The sequence below is a fragment of the Rissa tridactyla genome, chromosome 5 (assembly GCF_028500815.1).
Source record: "Rissa tridactyla isolate bRisTri1 chromosome 5, bRisTri1.patW.cur.20221130, whole genome shotgun sequence".
In the NCBI taxonomy this organism is placed as follows: Eukaryota; Metazoa; Chordata; class Aves; order Charadriiformes; family Laridae; genus Rissa; species Rissa tridactyla.
In genome coordinates, this window is record NC_071470.1 from 11,306,154 (window position 1) to 11,328,098 (window position 21,945).

The 21,945-nt window shown below is 38.6% G+C and overlaps 1 protein-coding gene across 10 annotated transcripts in view; it reads left to right on the top strand.

The window, feature by feature from the left end:
• CLOCK (clock circadian regulator) overlaps nucleotides 1-21,945 on the top strand; it is a 65,990-nt gene that overhangs the window by 4,840 nt on the left and 39,205 nt on the right. For 6 of the 10 annotated variants that reach the window (XM_054201993.1, XM_054202002.1, XM_054201996.1 and 3 more), the window contains exons 2-4: nucleotides 6,335-6,436; nucleotides 9,519-9,606; nucleotides 15,629-15,687. The gene's annotated coding sequence lies outside the window, so the exon portion shown is untranslated. Of the gene's footprint in view, nucleotides 1-5,454; nucleotides 5,584-6,334; nucleotides 6,437-9,518; nucleotides 9,607-15,628; nucleotides 15,688-21,945 lie in introns of all 10 variants that reach the window. The other 4 variants (XM_054201995.1, XM_054201997.1, XM_054201994.1 and 1 more) reach the window with 4 other exon arrangements.

Below are 21,945 nucleotides of genomic sequence, written 5' to 3' on the forward strand. Positions count from 1 at the left end.
AAACCCTAAAAATCCACTTTTGCTTGTGTATAAGATGACTAAAGTCTAATTGGGCCAAAGAGAGATACTAGGCCACTTGTTTTGTTGGAGAAAAAGGAGGGGAGAACTTGTGTTCTGGCCTGTGTTCCAAAGCCTATTTTGTATTTGCTTCCATTTAAAATTTTAATGCCATTAGGAACTGGTAACCAGGACTCGTCTCTCTTAATTTGGGTGCCCCTCTCTCTAGAGAGGCGTTGCACACTGCTGGTTCTGTTTTGTCCAGCAAAGCTTTCCTTTTTATTTTTTCTTCCATGTTGTGAAGATTGCTGCTGCAATGAGAAGTTGCGAGTTGATCCACCTGCGGAGAGATTACGGTTTGAACCCCTTCTGACAGAGATTGGCTTTCAGACTTTTCTGTTCCAGGTTACTGTGCTGTAACCCATGCTACTGGACAAAATGAGAGGGCATCTTTTTCCACCTGCTGGCATGTTCAAAGAATATATTACTCCTGTTTTGATGGGAGCACCTTTTGCTGAGGTGCTGGAGGGGGTTCAGAGAAGGGTAACAAAGCTGCTGAGGCGTCTGGAGCATAAGTCTTATGAGGAGCAGCTGAGGGACCTGGGGTTGTTCAGCCTGGAGAAAAGGAGGCTGAGGGGAGACCTTATCGCTCTCTGCAACTATCTGAAAGGAGGGTGTAGCCAGGTGAGGGTTGGACAGGTGATAGGACAAGAGGAAACAGCTTCAAGTTGCGCCAGGGGAGGTTTAGATTGGATATTAAGAAAAATTTCTACACCGAAAGGGTTATTAAGCATTGGAACAGGCTGCCCAGGGAAGTGGTTGAGGCACCATCCCTGGAGGTATTTAAAAGACGGGTAGACGTAGTGCTTAGAGATATGGCTTAGTGATGGTTTTTGTCAGAGTTGGATTGACGGTTGGACTCGATGATCTGAAAGGTTCCTTCCAACCTAGGCGATTCTATGATTCTATTCTATGAAAAGCTTAGCTATGCTTGTCAAGGACAGGGACCAGGATTGTGAGTACTAACCTTACCTGTGCCCTAGGCCTTCAGAAACAGGTGAAGGCATAATATTGTGTTCACTGGTTACCTTTATGGTTTGCATCCCTACTAACTTTTTCAAAAGTCTTGCTGAGTGATGCAACTCTCCTTGGTTTTGGTACTTCAGAATTGTGGATCCTGTTGTATGAAATCCCCTTTTTGTGCCCTGCTAATAATCTCTTTTAGTGAAGGCTATAGTTTAGGGTAGTGTTGCCTATTACAGACAGAGCAGGCAGCACAGCTTAATTGCTAACTCATCACATGGTAGTGGTGTTGCTTTGGGACACAGAGAAGAGGTGGAGTATCTGGGAATGGGCTGATCATCCAGCATGATACCTGAATTTTAAGTACTTTATAGTAGGTTTTAGTATCGCTAACAACATCATCTATAAGAGTTTTTAGCTTGTAGCTCCACAAGTTTGTGAGTATATCTCAATTGCTTGAAGAAGGATGATCTCAGATTCTGTAAACGTCTCGTTATCTGCTGAACTGGTAGGGTATCCAGAAAGTTCCAGGACATTTTTAAACACCATCAAGGCAAGTGTTTGTGACCGTAGAGGAGGCAGACCTGTAACAAGTGGCTGTTGTAGGAAGGAGAATTTCCTAACGTGCATTAGAAATCTTGAGGAAATACATATTTTTGCATACTAAATTATGATCTTAGAGAATGAGAGTATGAGATACTAAGGCGCCTAATAAAAAAGGGATACTTCAAAATAAACTGTATTAATATAGCTAATGTCATATTTCCAATTCTGAGAATGTGCTGCTGTTGTAAATAAAACATAAGTGACTATTTTTACATTTGACTAAAGTTCTTAATGTCATAGTAAATATTAGTTTCTGGCATTTAGGAGCATTTGATGTGTGTGTTTATCTGTTTCATTGCATATTTAGTGTAATGTGAGAGGCTGGTTTTGCCTTTTTGGTTGTGGCTCTTACTGACGTGCACCCTGACAGAGCAATATTCTGTCAGTTTGGTGGTGGCTGCTGGCGAGTAGGTGGTTGTGAATTCAGAGAGGGTAGACTCCTGCTGGTGTGGTAAGGTAGTAGTTTGTTATTTTTCAGATGGATCTTGTCAGAGAAATTCCAAAGCTTTGGATCTTCTGAGTTTTCATCAATCATCCAAAAGCTTCAAGATATATTAGGGAAAAAGTGTTTGTTACGTGGAGTGACTTTCCCAGTCCTTAGTCCGCTAAAGGTATAGTTTGAAACCTAAGTGTGAAGTTATGAAAAGCCAAAGAAATCAGGATACATTTTGCCAAAATCTGCTTACTTCCCTTGTCTCAGTAAACAACCAAGAAATTTTCTACATTAAAAGCTGTAGGGAGTTGCCTCTTTTTTAAGCCCAATTTCCTAAGGAAATGTGATTTATGTTTTTTCCTGGTTTTCACTCATTCTTTCCTTACATATTCACCAATAGCTTTTGAAATCGTTGACCAATTGCAACCATGTTTGTAGGAGAGAGAGAAATCTCAAAGCCCATGATGTTCCTACAGGTTTTGGGAAAACAGGCAAACTGGGTAGAGAGGAACACACGTCGCTGCCCTCTCTTGAGACAGAGATAATGCAATGCGGGTTTGGCTCTGACCTGCTTTTTTTCAGCAAGCGCTGGCTCTGCATTGGATAGAGGAACTGGAGAGGGTTGTATGTTCCAGCGGGGCTTGAGGAGAACATGGGGCTGTTTTGGAAGGGGATGGGGACTGAGGATCTGGTGGTGCGTCAGAGGGGCGATGGCAGGGGAAGCTGGCTCCTCGTGCTGGGGGAGAGGAGAGCTATCAGAACGGTGCTTTATTGCCCACCGAAAAACTTGCTTAATGTTAAGCTGATAAAAGGTATTTTGACCATCAGCCACGGAATTATTGTCCTGATCAGAATTAGATGGTACTATATTTCACTGACTGCAGGGTTTGGTTTAGTATGTAAAATAAATCCTTCTGAAATAAACAGAATAGCTTTAAGGTGTGATTAAATTCATATTTTCCCATTGTTTCAGGGGCAAAAAATGGTTTTGGTGTATTTCTTTGAGAAGACCAGAACTTAGACTTCGCTTTCAGTAGTAAAAAGGAAAAGAAAGTGTAACTTGACCTTAAGGAATAGGACTTTTCCATCTAAAGGCCGTAAGGAATAAGTGCTTTTAATAGTAGAGAGATAAAACTGATAGGGTGCCGTCTAAAGATGTCTGTTTATACCAGTTACTGTATGGAATATGTCCATTAATAGCCAAAGACTAATATTTTTCTCTCAGCATAGGAAAAAAAGGTAGTACCTCCCAAATAGGGTTTCCCGTAAACCCACTCCGCTGTCTTGTAACATGGAGTTATTAGTTGAAAAGCAGAAGGAGCTGGACTTCTGTCTAGAATGACATTTCTGGTTCTTTCCTATCTTGCCTATGTTCGCGTTACCTATTAACCATGATAAACAGCAGACTGAAATTTACCTCATTATTTCAACCTATAAGATTTTATCAAGTCTCAGTGGAGAATTTCAGTCTGTCCTACTCATAGGCTTAGAGAAACTTCTGATAGACTTAGTGAGAGTGAAGAAAATTCTATTAGCTTGCTACTTTCATTTCCTAGAGAATTCCCTGCTCAATTCACAAATTTTAATTCATTAATTTCAAGTATTAAAATGCGTCAGTTTTAAAATATCTTAGTGGACTGCACAATAGTTAGGTGACTTTGATTTGTGCTTATTTTCAAGTAGTTTTCATAGTAACAACAAATATTCTAAAGGAAACAGGATTTTCCTCTGACTGTGATTAGAAAAGCAAGTAGCAGCATGAATCACAGCTTCCAAGAACTGTCGGAATAGGAATGCAGGTTGTGTGTCCCCCCCACTCACACACTTTTCTTGCTGTCAAATTTTAATGTAGTAATGTGATTTAATAAATTTTTTCTTGCCATCCACGGCAGCAACATTCATTATATATAATCAAGCTACTACTAGCAGTTGCGTGGTTGAGGATGAAACTAATGTAGTAGTTCCAATGATAACTCTCTAACATCTCAGCAGTTTTGCTTAAAATATGTTTTCTGAAAAAAATTTTTTTTTTTTTGTTAAAATACTGTACTTCAGGGTTTGGTTTTTTTCAAACTGTTGTTTTTTGGTTTTTTTTCCAGCTCAGAAGCATTAGCTAAACATTTTGTGCTGCACTAAAGCTTTGCATGATGTTTCATAGATAGTAAGATACAGTTCCAGCCTTGGAGAGCTTGTGATCTTAATTGCACTGACATAGAAAATGAGGAGAATGACCTCAGAAATGGGGACAAAGATTCAAATGAATAAGTGAGTCATAGTGAGTGAATTAAACAAGTTGTCGTTTCTAAGAACAGAATAAGGTACATCAGCAAGGAGGAACATGAGAATACAGAAGCAAGAGACAGCATAAAGCAAGTCCAAATATTATAGGGATTTGAAGGAAAAGAGGGAAAATCTGTGTTTTTTGCAGGATCTGGAAAGCATAATAAAATCAGAAGAGCAGTCTGAATCAAGATGAGAAGTAACTAGATGTTAGGAAATGGGGCAGGAAAAAGATATTTAAAAACTTATAAATTATGTTGATGGATTTGGATTTTATTGGGGGGAAAAAAAAAAGATGAGAAAGGAAAAGGATTTGAGCATGTGCTGGTTTGATGGGTTTGGCAGGAAAGTCAGGACGCAAATTCTAGTACTTAGATTTTTTTTTTTTAACCCCTTCAGAAATTTAGCTGTCAATTTAACTCGCTGTTAAAGTGAGTAGGAAAACAACAGGCAACTGTGCCTGAAAATTCAATCTCAGGTGTTTGTGTTGCTCTGTCACTATCTCCTATTGCACCCAGTTTCTGTATAAGCTGAGGAATTTTTATGAGTTTCGGCGCAATTGAGGTGAGGCTATACAAGCTTCTAACATCAAAGGTAATTGAGGCACTACCACTTATGAAGTCAAATGGATCGCAAACTTTTTTTCATTAAAATAACTGAAACTGCTTTTCAAAATTATTTTAGTTAAACTGATACTACCTTTATACAGATGATAAAATTTACGGTTGATTTATATTGAATTATGTTAGTCTTTGTATTGCTGGCGTAAGAAATGAAAAATAACCTCTCATAAACTTCTGTATATGTTGTTTTTTAAAATGGCACTTAGGCACTTTTCCTGCACCGTAGGGTACATCTTGGCATTTCTTATTATACTGGTATTTGATTAGAAACGTTGATTTCTAACAGAATATTTCATTTTACTGCATAGAAAAGTAGAGAAGTAAATGATAATGGCCTGCCTTGCTTATCCCATTAGACTGGACCAGTAGACCTTCTTCAAATATTGGCATTCTTCCTCCCTAGCTGCTTCTTTCTATGTTGTATGTACTGGGGACAAGGTGGTAAAGAACAGGGCGTTTGATGTTCCTTTTTTTTTTTTTTGTGTGTCAAAGGAAATCTGCCTATCCTTGCATACGATGGAAGGAAATAGATTTATGTATACCTTAAAGGATGTGCCCTGCCATGTGGGAGTGCTGAGTATAAAGCATCAATAGCAATAACTAGCAGTAGTTTTGTCAGCGGTAAGATTTTATTACCAAATTGGTGCCTGCGTATTTAAAACACAGCACTGTATGTAGGAATATGGAACTTATGATCTGTAGTAGATGGGGAGGTATTTCTTTGTGGAATAAGTAGAGTGTTTGTGAATAGAAATACCTATTGTATAGTTAGCTTTTGCTCAGTACAGCTTAGTGAAATTAGTTTTCATTAGTGAGGAGAAGATGTTTGAGTTTTTCTTACACTGTTGTGTGCCATGTTCTCGGAGAGTTTTAAACTGTGTTCTGAGGTGGATCTCATCTCCTGTTTGAACCATCATATACACACACACAGAGTTAAGATTGTACTGATGTATTGTCTTTCCAGAAATTTGCCTGGTGTATTGTTGGTGTTCTGCAAGGTCACAATACACCCCAAAGCAATTGTAATATAATAATTGTAATATTAATGTTTTGTAGGCAATGTCAGAACCGTAACTTTAGTGTTACCATTAGGCTGTTGCATTTGTCTCGCGGATCTGGATTTCGGGCAGTGCCAAAGCTACGTAAAAGGTGGTACGCAATTTTGAAGTTCTCCTTCATGTGTATTTACTTCATTATGGTGGATAGAGGAATTGGAAAGTGAAGCTGTGGACAGTTTAGGGATGGAAATAAAGTGACTGAAATGGCAGGAGAGAAAGCAAAGAGCAGGAACCAAGGGCTCAGGTCTAAAAGTTGTTTTGCATGGATTCACCTTTATAGAACTGTGGGGTTTTTTGTTGTTGTTGTTTTTCAGAAGACTGTGCCAAAGAAGACTTTTGCTCAGATGACATCACATTTGGACTACTAATGCTACCCACCCACTCTACAAGGCACAATGCATTTCTAGATAATTTAAGTAAGTATGTAGATTTTTATTGCTACTAGAACAGTAATGCTTTAAACGAAGCATCTCTTTTTCAACCTCAGGCAAGGTAGACATTACACTTCAGTTTGAGATTGAAATTAATGTTGTGTGGGGGCAAGAATAAACTTCTAATGAGCTTTTAATAAGCTTTCATCCTGTACACTGGAACACAGAATGAAACAATTGAACTAACTGTACCTGAGCTGCCTTGGAAGCTAGAAGGAAAAAAAACCCAAGACCTCACGATGGCACTGCCCCCAGCAGTGCAGTGTGCTGATGTGGCCCGGTGGTTTCTGGAGGCTGAATTAATCTCTCTCCCAGGGATGTGTTGCAGTGAATGGGCATATCTATTGCTGTGCTCGCAGCTTTTTTGGGTGTTGGTGGTTGCTTTTTTTTTTTTTTCCAGATGCTCTTGTTAAAGTGGAGATGAGCTTAATACCCTATTAATGTAAGAATATATAGAAAGCAAAATAATGCATCTTAATGGGTTCAAGTAGCAATATCTCTGTTCACATGTCATCTTATTTCTGAAAGGGTGGCATCTCCCCGCTTCCTTGATTGGGCACTATGTACTGTCCAGCTGAAGATGGGCCAGGGAAACGCAGATTTTCATCTTTGCAAGATTTGTCTTATCTTGCAGTAAGGTTACTAATTGCTTTGTACATCCATGGTCACACAAAGGGAAATGCACGACAGACAGGGCGGTTTGTCTTAGGAGTGACAAAAGGGTTTGGATTCAATGTATCATGAGGGTCATGGCCATGGCCCCCTCTCGCCTTCGTGTAGGTGTTCATATGTTTTTTCTTTGTAAGTAGATATTATTGTTAAACTTTTACAGATGTTCCGTTGTTTTTTTGACTGGGTTCAAGAAACTGATGTATTTGGATAGATCAGACGCTGTGCCATTGCTGAAACTGGATGATTTTTGTCTTGCTGGCGGAAACCCTTCCTATATTCCTAATGACTTCTCGTGCATTGGAGATGTTTGGTCGTGCGTGAAGGAAAGTGAATGGAGTTACATGTAGAAGTGCTTGTAGTTAATGATGCTTGACGCTTTCTATTCTAAGACCCTGCTTTTAGTTGATTATAATTTAGCAAGACTTAAATCATTGAGCAGTAAGTCAGCCTGTGTCTGAGAATGGGATGAGGGGAAGGAATGTACTGTTTTCTTGATTCAAAATGCAATGAAAATCTTGCCACTGGAAAGATAAAGCACCTCCATATGTTAGAGCAAGCACTCGAGTTTTTAGGAGAAAACTTAAACTGTTATGCTGCGGTATCAGGCGCTCTTTTTTTGCCTTTTTTTTGGTTGTTTTTGGTTTTGTGCCATCCCAAACTCTTGCATTAGGTGGCATGATACATTCTGAAAATATGGTTTGTACCAGTTCAGTGATTTACGTAAATCCATTTCATCTGTCCAACTCAGATGAGGTAGATGTATTCCAAATCCTTTTAGTCATAACCGGACAGAGCTACTGAGCATGTTCGAGCTGGGCTGTGAGAAGTAAACAGGCCTAATCTCCTCTACTCCATTGTAATGTCAAGTACAAACACTGAATAAGGAGACTTTCTTCTGCACTCCTTGTACTTTTCCTTAACAACATCCCCCGTCTACTCTTGATTCTGTCTGTCAAGTGCTGCTTCAGTAGTATATTTCCGTAACTGTTGTGCATTTTTGATTCAGCTTTTCTACATTCTTTGATTTTTATTTTTTTTCTTCTTCATTGCTGTTCTTGTGTTCAGAACAGCTTATAATAAAATAGATTGATTTGAACAATGCATACTGTGTGTGGTTAAAATTATGAAAAACGTCGTTTTGAGCATCCTGAAAACTGAGGCATGCTGTGCACCTTTGGTGTTGCTTTTCAAGTAACCTTTTTAGACCACGAAGTCTTGCTTTGCTTTATTAATAATTTTTGTTTTCCAGGGTGTACTTCAGTTTCTTTCCTGCTTGTCTCTCCATGGGCTGTTTTCCTCCACATTTATGTTTTCATTAGTCCTTTTACTTGTCTTTCTTCCTCAGAGCTTTTTTTTTTTCTAACTTGTGCTGAAAATCCTTATTTTAAAACTGTTAAGTTACAGAACTTTTGTATTTACTTATAAAAAATGGCTTTTTATACGTTTTTCTTTTCTTAATGTTTTTCATAGAAGTGTGAAAAGCAAATCACTAAATATAGAGAAAATACTTTTAGCACTGATTTGTAGAAATAGAAGAAAGATTCGAAAGCTGTTATGCTCTTTCTCACTGACTTGTGGGGCGCTGTGAGTGCTTGCAGTAGTGCCTCTGTGCTTCTCTGGAAACGTGCCCACATCACTACTTATGTAAAAACACGTTTACTTAGGAGAACAGTGAAATCAAACCGGTCTTACTCCGATTTGTTCTTATACACCTGCTGTAAAAGGGCAATGAATAAGGAGTAGCAGCAGCACAATCAGAGCCCATCCACAAGGAATGGGAAATGTAGTATCGTAGGGTGGTTCGTTATCTTGGTCAAAATTATTGGGGCTGCTCTGTCTGCCACAGTGAAGAAAAATTGTGACTCATTAAATCAAAATTTGTTTAATAGTGTATAAAGAACTAATGATCTGAAGATGGTCTCTTGGTTCCTAACTGAGATTTAAGGGGAAAAAAGAGATTGTTTCTGATTTTTCTGTTATTAAAACCAGAATTTTTTAATGGTTATATTATAATATACATAATATATTATCTGAATATAATACTTACATTAGAATTCTGTAATTGTTTAATAGGCTTTTAAAAAAATCAATGGAATAAGTTGTTTTTAATGTTGATGAAAATTGCTGCCAACTAATTTTTGTTATTAAAACCAGAATTAGCAGAATTAAAACCATTAAAACTCTTGGTGTTTTGCATTGAAGCCCAGGTCCACACAGAAGGAAGGTTCTGGAATTAAAAGGATTGTCATTATACTTAAAATTTTCAAATTATGTACATGTGAAAGTTTGTATAGTACTGTATAGTGTTGTTTTGTGGTTTGTTTTTTTTTTTGAAAAATTTTTTCTTTAGGAATTGCTTTAAAGAGATCTAATTTTCTTTTCATCTAAATTTTAGCAAATGCAGAGTGAAGCCCGTTCTTTCATTTGCAAAAACCTTCTGGAAGATTACTTGGATGTTGTATATTGAATGTCAGTGAAACTAGGTGAGTGTCTGAATATTTTGATTATTCTAGGCAACTAATGAGTTAATCGTGTGTGACAAAGTCCTGTTTATAACTTCCAATGCTAAGAGAAAGTCTGGCATTTAACCTAAAATGTAGAAGATTCAATTATTATATAAACAAATGACATAGCTCAGAAAGAAATTTAAAAAAAAAAAAGGGGCAAAGATTAAGCAATATATTCCTGGCTTTACTCCTAAGGTAAAAAGCTGTATGTATGCCAAATATATTTTTATCTAGTGTTTCTGTAATGAAGTTCTTCTGTAACGTAACTTGCTTGATTAGTTTCTCTCTGCATTTCTGTCATGGTGTTTCTGTGGCTGTTCTTTGAGATGTTGTTTACAGCCAGGCTAATTTCAGTAGACTAATATTCCTCTGTCATTAATCTGATTTTTCTCAATTCACGTAGTTGCTTAGCACTGGATTTAGAGATCAGTTTGAATGATTGAAGCAAACACGTGCTCATCTTTTGAATTTTGTTTGAGTTAGGGCAAGTTAAATCACAGTAGTAGTGCTTACACGCCTGTCTCAGTCTACACTACCTGAATTTCCAAATAAAAACCAGCACTGACAGCTCTATCTGAAAGTTCAGAGTTGCCAGAATCTTTGGTTTTCTCTTGCTGTATTTAATAGCACAGGTAATAGGAGGAAATAAATAAATGAGAGAAAAATCTGAGAGAAATAAAGGGGAGAGAAGAAAAGAAGTGAAATATTTAAAGTGGGGAAAAAAAAAGGATGTAAAAGATTGAGTGAAGAAAGGAAGAAAAGAGAAATGCAGCCAAAATGAGAGGGATATCCGGTTTTGTGTCTTCTGCTGAATTGTGGAATAGGGGAAATAAATTCTTTTTATGGTAGCCAGCAGATTGCCATGGTACAGTCTTTCAGTTGCCTCAAGTATTTTGTTTTGGTGAGATGACACCTGCTTTGATTAGTCTGGTTTGGGAAGGTAGGATGTCATTCTGGTGTATGCATTACCATTTTGATTTGGATCATTAATACTGATTTGGAGAAAATCTTTCGATTATCTCCCCTTATCGCATACTTGCTCAGTGTGTCTGAACAACATTCCTGTCCCAGAAAACTAGTATGTAAGTTCTGCTGTGGGTGCAAAGGGCTCTTCGGTCTCTATTGGGGACATACGGGTCTGAATTGATTATTAAAACCCGGGAAAACTTTGAATGGCCTGTGTGATGGTGATATTTGCTTCTGGACACCAGGTGAAATCTAATCCAAACTAAACCCTCTTGAACAGCTAGCATAGAAGTGCCAGCACCAGCTGCTTTGATCTACTGATCCATTTCTACTGCTCCACATTACTTGCTAGTGGAGACATAGCCAAAATTGTTCACTTTGGTTATAGGTCAGTAGATGAGGGCAATGAACATCTGTGACATGTGTCTATTCTACAAATCCAGTTACAAGTTTTGGTGCTAATATTTACAACTTTTAAAGTGTCATTAATGGTGGGTGGTTTTTTTGTAACTTTTGTTAATACAAACTGTCAAGGAAACAGACAAATACTACAAGTGACAGTAAATCAAATGACTAAATCATAACTGCTTTTTGAAATTTTGGTCGTTTAGTCTGTTTTTTCTTCCCTGCTTATATTCTTAAATTGTCAAAAATAGCAGTCTTCTGATTTCTTTAATTTCATAATTTTCATATAGAATTATAAAACTTGTATAGTTCTCATCCTGAGTGTTTTGCTTGAGTCACTCATCTGCAATGAAAAAAAAAAAAGTCCAGTGTTTTATTGCAGTCATTAAGTAGGAGCAAGACAAAAAATGGAGGTGTGTTCTTCACAGGTGTTTGCGTTTATTACCATCTTTCTGTGCATTGAGCTTTCATGAATCAAGACAGATTTATTTTTTTTTCCTGGACTGAATTCCTTAATTTGAGGTTGTAGATGGCAGTTGTTAAGGTTTCGAAAATTTAAGTAATATTAATTGCCAATGTTAAATCATTTTACCTTGAAGTAATACTTGTAAGTGTTCTCCCTGTCTGTCCCGTATAATTTTAAGTATGGAGATTCCCAAGAATTTTGCACACTGACTGCTAGTGTAATATCTCACATGTCTAAGCCAATGATTGAAAGGCAGGTCCTGCCTGACAAACCTGATCTCCTTCTATGACAAGATGACCCGATTATTGGATAAGGGAAAGGCTGTGGACATTGTCTACCTAGATTTTCGAAAAGCATTTGACACTGTCCCCCATAGAATTCTCATGGAAAAACTGGCGGCTCATGGCCTGGATGAGCATACGATCTGCTGGATCAAGCACTGGCTGGATGGGCGGTCCCAAAGAGTGGTGGTCAATGGAGTTAAATCCAGCTGGCAGCCGGTCACAAGTGGTGTCCCTCAGGGCTCAGTGTTGGGACCATTTCTGTTTAACATCTTTATTGATGACCTTGATAAGGACATAGAGTGTATCATCAGCAAGTTTGCAGATGACACGAAGCTAAGCGGGAGTGTTGATCTACACGAGGATAGGGAGGCTCTACAGAGAGACGTGGATAGATTGGACCGACGGGCCAGTGCTAACGGTACGAGCTTCAACAAGGCCAAGTGCCGGGTCCTGCACCTGGGCCACAACAACCCCATGCATCGCTACAGGCTTGGGGCAGTGTGGCTGGAGAGCTGCCTGGCAGAAAAGGACCTGGGGGTTCTAATTGACAAGCGGCTGAACATGAGCCAGCAGTGTGCCCAGGTGGCCAAGAAAGCCAATGCCATCCTGGCTTGTATTAGAAATAGTGTGACCAGCAGAAGGAGGGAGGTGATTGTCCCCCTGTACTCAGCACTGGTGAGGCCACCCCTTGAGTATTGTGTCCGGTTCTAGGCACCTCAATACCAGAGAGATATTGAGGTGCTGGAGTGAGTGCAGAGGAGGGCAACGAAGCTGGTGAAGGGCCTGGAGAATAAATCTTATGAGGAGTGATTGAAGGAGCTGGGACTGTTTAGCTTGAGGAAGAGGAGGCCGAGGGGAGACCTCATCACTCTCTACAACTACTTGAAAGGACATTGTAGAGAGGTTGGTGCTGGTCTCTTCTCACAGGTAATTAGCAATAGTACAAGAGGGAATGGGTTCAGGCTGCAGCAGGGTAGGTTCAGGCTGGACATTAGGAAAGAATTTTTCACGGAAAGAGTGGTCAGACACTGGAATCGGCTGTCCAGGGAGGTGGTGGAGTCACCATCCCTGAATGTGTTTGAGAGTCGTTTAGATATGGTGTTAAGGGATATGGTGTAGGGGAGAACTTTGTAGAGTGGAGTTGATGGTTGGACTCGATGATCCCAAGGGTCTTTTCCAGCCTAAATGATTCTGTGATTCTATTAGGACTAAACTCAGTGATACTTCTTGTTTATTAGATCTTTGCAGAATCTAGGCCTTAGCTTTGACTGTTTTCCATAAAATTTTCAAGATTCAAGTAAGATTTCTATTGACAGAGACGTTTAAAAGGACAGCCCTATAATATAATAATTAAAAAAAAATCTAATGTTGTAGCAGCACAAGAATCAGCATTTTTCATTTTTTTTTAATAAAGCCAGATACTTTTTTCAAATCGTGTTATTTGCAGTGTAATTTAAGTTGCTTTTATTCAGTCTATTCCCTCATGTTGTAACTAGCATCAACATATTATAAAAGTATATTTTATTCTCTTAGGCTTAAGCATCTCTCCATTCAATTTGTATAATCCTTTCTACTACAGCATTTATTACTGCCATGTGTGTATGTAGCACTTTAGCTAGCAAAAAAAACAATGTGTTAAGTAAAAAATCAAAATTTAGTACTTTGCTGCTTCATATAGCAGCTTTGGGAGGAGGCAGTTTCAAGCCTCATTTTAAAATGAAGAAAAACGTCGAGAGTCAAAACATCAGAATTGTAAGCCGGCAAGATAATCTTGTTTTACAAATAGTGCAATATTATGTTGAAGTGCGTATTTCATTCTTATTCTATTTGCGTATTTGTTAATGTGTTAGGCATAACTAAAAGGTTTCATGCCTTAATGTACACTTAAATACAGTACAGCTGTTTTCACTAGCCTCTTAGCATGTGGCTTCAACATACAATTTGTATTAATTTCAGGATTTCCTGTGAATATTGACAGCTTTTGGAATCCCATTCCTCGATGCCACTGTTAAATAGGCTACTAGCAAGATCCTAGGTCATTGAAACCACATTCACAATGTTCGGAGCAGAAGAGAATTGCCATTTAAAATAAAATCTGATTATAGTTTTACTTTTTGATAACTGATATATTAATTGAAAATTGGAATGGCTATAATGCCTTTATAAATGCTTTCATAATGTTACTTTTCAGTACTTAATTGGATGATCTAAGTCAGGTTCTGTTAATAAAGTGGGAAAAGAGCCTATAAGGGTGGATTACTGCATTTGCTTTGATCTAAAATATTGTAAAATATATCTAATGCAACGTGATTTTTTTTAACTAGATCCTACTTGATGTGGAGATGGCAGTCTTCTAAGCAGTGCTAATTTCAGCATCTTCAGTAGTGACCTGGAAGGGAAGGTTTTAAATGTTTGCAAATGAAATATGGTGATGCTAATTTGGGAGGTGTTGAGAACTTGAGAGCGCAGAGAAAGCTTTGAGGAGCAGACTGAGACACGTGTTTTGGTAGTTAGAAATAGTGTCGTCTGATCATTCTGTGAAAGAAAAGCTTGAAAAGTGGTAAAAGCGCAAAAAAAAAAAAAAGCTGAAGAGTTTAAAGTCATGCAAATGTAGTGAGTATAGTCTCAAGTAGTTGATATGATTTTGTGTTGAGTATTGTAGATGGTAAAAGGGACTAATAGTTCTCACGTAAATAACTTTGAGGACTTATTTGAAATGTTTTAAAGTTTATAGGTAAGTATCAGGACAGAACCTGATTTTCCAAAAATACAAAAAGGAGATGAATTTGTGACCTCTCTTTTTTTTCCCCATACCTAATCTTGAAAATTCTTACCTCAAATATGGTAGGAGCAAAGCTTAAAAAGATGTGGCCTAGAAATTCCTCAGTTATATTATGTTTTATGTCTTTCAATCAATATTGTGATCTTAAAATATTTTTGAAAGAGCTAGGGGAATGGGAAATAGTTGACAGAATTTTTGCTGAGTGGTGAATTAGTCTGCAAAGTCCAGAAAGCCTTCCTTTTAAAAAATTCCCAATGCTTGAAGAGTAATATTGTCGTCATAATTAATCAACTTAATTTGTAATTAAATTGTCTGGGCCCAATATTTTGAAGATCGTACTGATCTATGGAAAAAAGGAATTTGTTGGTCTGCTTTCGCTGCTTCTCTGGTGACCCTCAGAAGGTGAATTCGGTGGGTTTTCTGGACTCGCTTATTTGCCACAAGCTCTGAAAGTTTCTGCTCATGTCACCAGCAGGCCACAAGGGAGGGAGGAGTGCAGCAAAATTATATTAACTTCAGAGTTGACTTTATAGGCTTTTTGCTATCGCTGCGTTGCTGTTTCTGCTTAGTTCATGCTATGCTATCCCTTTTATTCCCCCCCCCCCCAAATAACTCACCATCTTTCCTGCCTGAGCAAGTCCAGTTACTGACTAAATGTTGGCTGTTTTTTTTTTTTTTTTGATTCTTGCTTATAGCAGGGTGGCAAAAGCATACCTGTCCCCAAAGTGGTTACAAAGTGTTTTGCAAAGAGTAAGACAAGAAGAGTCAAGTCTTTCTGCCTTGGTTTTGTCCATTCTTTAGCCAAGACGTTTCCTCTCTGCAATTGCAAAACCTTTTTATTTTGTTTTATTTTTTCCCTTTCCTTTTAAGGCACTTCTTGCCTATGTGATGTGAAGGACTTGTCCTGTATCTCAGGTTTTGCAATCACTGCAATTCCAGTTGAGCCTGGATTGTTACATTTAAAGTTCTGACAAAAGAGCAACTGTAGTGTTTCGTTTCATGAAAGTAAGGTGTAGCGCAATGCAGGGGTTTGGAATTCTGTAATTGTAGCATTTAGTTTTTATGTAATGAATAACCTTGCTCTTTCTACAACAGGCAGCTGTATTGGGGGAATAACTGAAGGATCCACTGTCAGACACCAGAATTTTAGTAAAGTAAGTCTTTACTTTTGTTGTATCTTGTTAATCTTATGAATATAATGGTCAGCGTGCTACTACAGAAGCGTATTTTGACAAATTACTTTGGAATACACTGAAGTTAGCATCCCCCGGTGTTTGCCGTGTTTCATTTTGTTCTGGTTTTGTTCTGCCTCATTCTTTTTTCTTTTGTTATCGCTTCCCGGTCTCCAGGATGATGTAGAGGACTTCTAGGGGAAAGGGGTGGGGGAGGCAGGGAGGAGGAGCTATTAGTAATTGGTAAAAATTGCTAATTTTTTAAATCGGTAATTTTTGACTTGGACTGTGCTTTAGTGTTGGAGCTTAAAGCGTTCCTACTCTCTCGTTTTATGGAAATGTGAATGTGAAATCTCACTTCTTTCTTTTTGAAGACGCTTTCTGACGAAGTGCACTGCCTACTCCATTCTTCAGGCAGTCAAACAGTCCACTCTTCACAAAAGCTTCACAGAATAATTTAGCTGTGCATGAGTCACCCGCGCTGGGAAATCCAGGCATCAGAGCACTTCCACAGCTGCACAAATCGAGGATTGTGCAATCAACTTGGAAAAAAAAAATTATGCCCATCGCTAAATATTTTTAAAATGCTTTATTTACGTGTTCGCATTTCTGCATGAGATGGATAATTACATTTCAGATTAAATATTGACTTTCTGAAACACCTGTTACTTCTTGGGTGCCATATTTTTGGGTATTGCTGTTTGCAGGCTGTCCCAATCTCTTTTTATACAACTCTAAGAGTTACAAATAGCCACTCTTGGTACAAATCATTCTTTCATTAAATTTTCTCAGTTTCATATTGTTCATTTTGGTGAATACCCTTGTGTAAGTGTCTGTACTGAGGTTCATCTTAAAACAGTCACAGTTCATGCTAATTAACATCCTATTTGATAGGTTGATAACGACTTAGCAACACATCAGGTATATAAACTCTTGTGCTTTACATTTTGCTTGAGTTTCCCATTGACTCTAAGGCTGAGTTCTGGATTCATTTTCATATCCAGAAGCTGATGGATCAGTGTATATAAACAAACCTTGTTCTGTCCAGAAACTTAATTTGTGATGGGTTGCCATGTGAGATGCAGCAATGCTTGGGAGAGTACAGATGTTTCATTTAAATATAAAGCAGACTTCTCAAGTAGTAGCTACACTACTCTTTTTTCTTTGAGCACAAATTGGAATCTCATTTTTCCTAATTTTGTTCTTTGGTTGTAATTTAACACACGGTGTAGGTCAGCATGAAACGGCATTGCTGCCAAAAGATGTCTAACCTGGTGATTCACTGCTTCCCCTTCCCCTGTGCCAGCACAGCTTTTGAGCAGCCATATGGCGAAACAAATTTAGTTGATTTAGCTGAATGAAATAATATTTCAGTTAGTTTTAGGCTGGACCAGTTTTCGACTGTGTCAAATGTGTGGTCAGAGATACTAATGCTAGCAGAAGAGAGGGAATTCAATATGGGTGTGGAAATGAGTGGTCAAAGTAATGATCAAAGGCTAACATGAAAAGTTGCAGGTTGACCAAAGAGTTTGGTAAAAGTACATAAAAATATAAATAACTATTACAGTGTGAAGTGCCTCATCTGTAGCCATGTAGTCACCTCCATGGTCTATGTATATATTGGTTTTGCTGTCTTACATATGGTAATTCTTCACCTGCGGACTGATTCAGAGGAAGTAGTTAGACTGTTTCTCCCACATCCTAGGTGAGTACCCTGCCTACCAGTTAGGAATAAGTCTCCTGTTTAAAAAAAAAAAAAAAAAAAAGAAATTGCATTTATTTCATGCCACTTTCCCTCTGTCCCCTCCACCCCTTTTTAATGTATGTGTAACAGAAAGGGTAAGATGTTTCTGGATATAGGGATGTGCTAGAAAATAGTATCTTAAAGGAACAGAATCATAGAATCATAAGGTTGGAAGGGACCTCTGGAGATCATCTAGTCCAGCCCCCTGCCAGAGCAGGGTCACCCAGAGCAGGTTGCACAGGAACGCGTCCAGGCGGGTTTGGAATGTCTCCAGAGACGGAGACTCCACCACCTCTCTGGGCAGCCTGTGCCAGGGCTCTGCCACCCTCAGAGTAAAGAAGTTGCTTCTCATGTTTAGGTGGAACTTCCTAAAGTTATTGATATGAAATAGTTGGTTGCCTTTTAAAAGGTAAGGTGGATTATAAACCAAGGAAAACTGATTTAAGACTTATAGCTAGATCCTTAAAATTTCTCCTAAATAGACTGTAAAAGCGTTGGGTGCAGAAATAACTTGTGTACCTTAACTTCTTACAGACCATCTTGGCCATCTGTTGACTTCTTGACTTTCTGAAGATTTTAGAATGTAATAGTAAGATGTGTGTATAAAAAAAAAAAAAAAAAAAAAAAAAAAGTATAGCTGTGTTCATTTGGACATAAAAGCTAATAAATATTCATTGGGTAGATTTTTCTGGTGTAGGATAGAATTTTGGAACGATTCATCAGTGTGAATTTCAAAACCTGCTTTTTAGCTGCCTTTCCCACCTCACAACACACATATGCATCCTAAAAGTCTGGCAGTTAAGGTCCTCGCCTAACACGTAGGTTCATGTTTTTCTGCAAGATTAATTGTAGTGGATAGCTGAGTGTTTGTTTTTGTCACAGTAACGATAGTTGTAAAGTCTCACTTTCTAAATTTAAACATGAGTTTGTCAACATTGAGCAGAGATTTTGTATGGAATCGAAGAATTTGCCTTATCTTGCTTTGAATGTGTAATAATTATGTCTGTTGAATTTGGTAATTAATTTTCTCCATTACAGTTCTCAAAAATTAGCTTACTTTCTATATCTAGACACTCTTTCCTCTTGTTATTGGGGTAGAGGAAAAACAACGTTTTAACTCTTCTTGGTCTGTCTCATTTTTCAGTTGAATTTTCATATATATTTTCCAGTGTAGGAATAAAGTGTTTAATACATTTTTCCTCTTTGGTTAGGTTTATTAGTATTCTTGGTATTATTTATGCTCTGAGGAAAATGAGACAAACCGCTTTAGACCAATTGTTTAACATCTGTATCTGATACAAAACATTTAAAATTGCTAATGGTCTGTTTCATAAATATGCACATTTGTAATTGGATGAATCATTTCAAAGTGGTGTTAACTCCAGGATAAATATCTTGGTACCATATTTTAATTTTATTTTTTTTTCTTAAAATTCTATTAATATTGAGAAATCATCAAGTGAAGAATTTTATTTTTTTTCGTCTAGTAATGTTATTCTGTAGAGAGTTGTTTTGTATGTAGCAAATAGTTTTCTGGGATAATTACTACTATTCAGTAGGAATTTAAACTTTTGAGCATGTGTGTAGTATTTTTTTTTCCCTTTTCAATTTCTGAAAAAACCCTGCCAATTGCCTACCTTCCTAGTTCCCTTTAAGAGACTGGAAGAAGGAAGCTGGGATTTTATTTGTTGGCTGTGAAATAGTCCAAGTTTAGATGCTGTGAGAGAGAATAGCAGAATCTCCAGATTTTACACCATCTACAGCGCTTTTTCTGCAGCGCAGTGAACATGAACTTAGAATCCATTCTTGAGCTGGCTGCCCGCAGGTTGTTGCTGCTCAGAATCCCAGTAAAGGAAATGGAGATTTAGAGAGAGGTGAAGATTTTCAGTTTTGAATTATAACACTAACATGTTAGCTTCTCTTGATTAAAGCTCACCTTGTGAAGCATTGGTTTTTTTGTTAAGCCCCATTTAAAGGGGAGGCAGTAGGTGTACTTTTCAGCCAGGCTTGATGATGAGCTAAATGGTATTTTAGGTGTGCACACACAGTGTATTCTCTGAAGTCTAACCCATGGCTCCCTGTTCCAGATCCAGCAGTGGCAGACGTAGTTGAGAGGTTCCTCCCCCTCCTTGTCGAGGGGTACTGTTCCTCAGCTGTGCCAATTACCAAACGTACATGAAGCCACACTTTTTAATAAGAACATGATAATAAATATTATATTTAAAACTGTGTGATATGTGGGTTCTTTTAGACACGTCATTTCACAAGTCAGCTTCAGTGTGCCTCCAGAGCTGAAGTGGTGTGCTCCTCCAGTAAAAGCCGTGGAAGGGTGGCAAGAAGCAGGGTGGAGCCTCATAAATAAAAGCGAGTGCAAGTAGAATTGTAACATAGCCGCAGACTTCTCTTGTACAGACTAGTCACACAGGATTTATAAGCATTATTTCTGCCACACTTACGGTTTTGTTATTGGAGGAAGGAGTTCTCCAGTAAGGAACTGAGAATGCAAAGAACTGAGGAAAATATTTTAAATGAGAATAAAGTAGAATAACAATCGATGGACAGGTCATTAAACGCTGCCTTTCAAATTTTTCTTATAAATTTGGTTAGGTTTGTACTACTTCTTGATTATCCTTTATGCTTGTCTACTCCCTGCAAAGGTAATGGACCTAAGCAAGCTGCTGTCACAAGTCTGGCTAAAAGTCCCTGTAAGCAATATCCTCATAGACAGATGGATGATGAGGATTTGAGGAAAAAAAGCAGTTCTCTCCTGCCTTCATCCCATATTAGTCTGTCCCACTGTCAGGAGAGAGCTTTCCTCTGTAACTTGGGACTGAATGCAGTTTGCGATTTCCATTTTTTTTCTAGCTCATGGTTAGAGGAAACACGCCTGTTCATCATTCCTCTCTCCACTGGTGTCCACTCACAAATTTTCCTATTAAAAGGCCATCTGGGCTCAAGCTGTGTGGATGTCTGTGCTAGAAACAGCACTCTCCTACTCTGTTTTCCTGTATCTACAGAAGATGACATTTCTGGGATGGGTCAGCTCTTTGCACAAGTCCAGACCAAGATTACTGTTGGTTTGTTGACACGGTAGAGAAAAGTTTGCACAGTATGACTATTCCTGGCTGCTGGAATAACCTTTTCAGCTGCAAAGTTTGGACAACATTTCTTGAAATTCCTTTTGGCCCTATCTTCTGATATTTTTGTTTGTTGGTTTGTTCTGCTTTTTTTTTTTTCTTTTATTTTGAGGTAGGAAATGAGAGACACATAAAAACATAGTATTTTAACAGAGCCTTTGATAGCCTGTGAGAAGGGATCAATCAGTCATTACCCTAATTTGCTTTCGGTTGGTATATATACCATTGCAAGCAAAGGAGCGAGTACCTCAAAACCTGCCAGCTTGTTCTGTTAGGCCAAACTATCTGATTAGAAAGCAGGTTATGGTTTACCTGTCTAAAGATCTCTCACTCTCTCCAAAAGTTTATGGTTACTAGAGAGGAACTAAACCAAAGCAAATTCTTCCCCTTTTCCTCCCCTGTAAAAGAGCTAAAGAGAAAAATGGTTGGTCTGGGAGGGGAGCGGGAAACCTACGGAGCAAAGAGCTAAGTGGAAAACCTGAGTGATGGTGACATGCTGTTCTGGACATGAGATAATGGACGTATCTCTGCTTGTGCATTACAGTGGCACGTCCCAGAATAAAACCACAGAAGTTCATAATCCAAGTTACCAGAAGCAAATGCTTCTTTGCTTCTGGCAAGGAGTATCAAGAAGGTTTATAATTATCCTCAGAATCTGTATGATGATGGGTGTCAAGAAGATGGGGTCAGGCTCTTCTTAGTGGTGCCCAGTGACAGGACAAGGGGCAATGGACACAAACTGGAACACAGGAAATTCCATCTCAACATTAGATAAAACTTTACTTTGAGGGTGGCAGAGCGCTGGCACAGGCTGCCCAGAGAGGCTGTGGCGTCTCCTTCTCTGGAGACGTTCAAAACCCGCCTGGACGCGTTCCTGGTCAGACTGCTCTGGGTGACCCTGCTCTGGCAGGGGGGTTGGATGAGATGGTCTCCAGCGGTCCCTTCCAGACCCTACAATTCTGTAATAAGGAATAGGGCTTTTGGTGCTGTGCTTACACTGGGAGTCAGGTTCTGGCTCTGCTTTTTGCTCACAGTGTGTTTTTTCTGCTCCTTGGCTGGCTGACCCTGGTATGGAACCAGTGGTGGAGCTCTGCTGGGCCATCACGAGCACAGACCAGCGTGCTGTGATTTTGCTTCTCTAAACGAGATCTTCTCTCAAGCTAATCCTCAGTGATTATAATAACTAGTTTGCTCCCTCGACAAAATAGGATTACGGCACAGAGATCAGGTTGTATTAAAGAAGTTAATCTCTTTCTGTTTGCAGAAACTCTAGTGTTGGAAAACTGAATCGTTTCCTATATTTTTCCTGTGATCTTTCCTGGGTGAAAGTATTTGTCTTAATAATATATGTCACCTCGC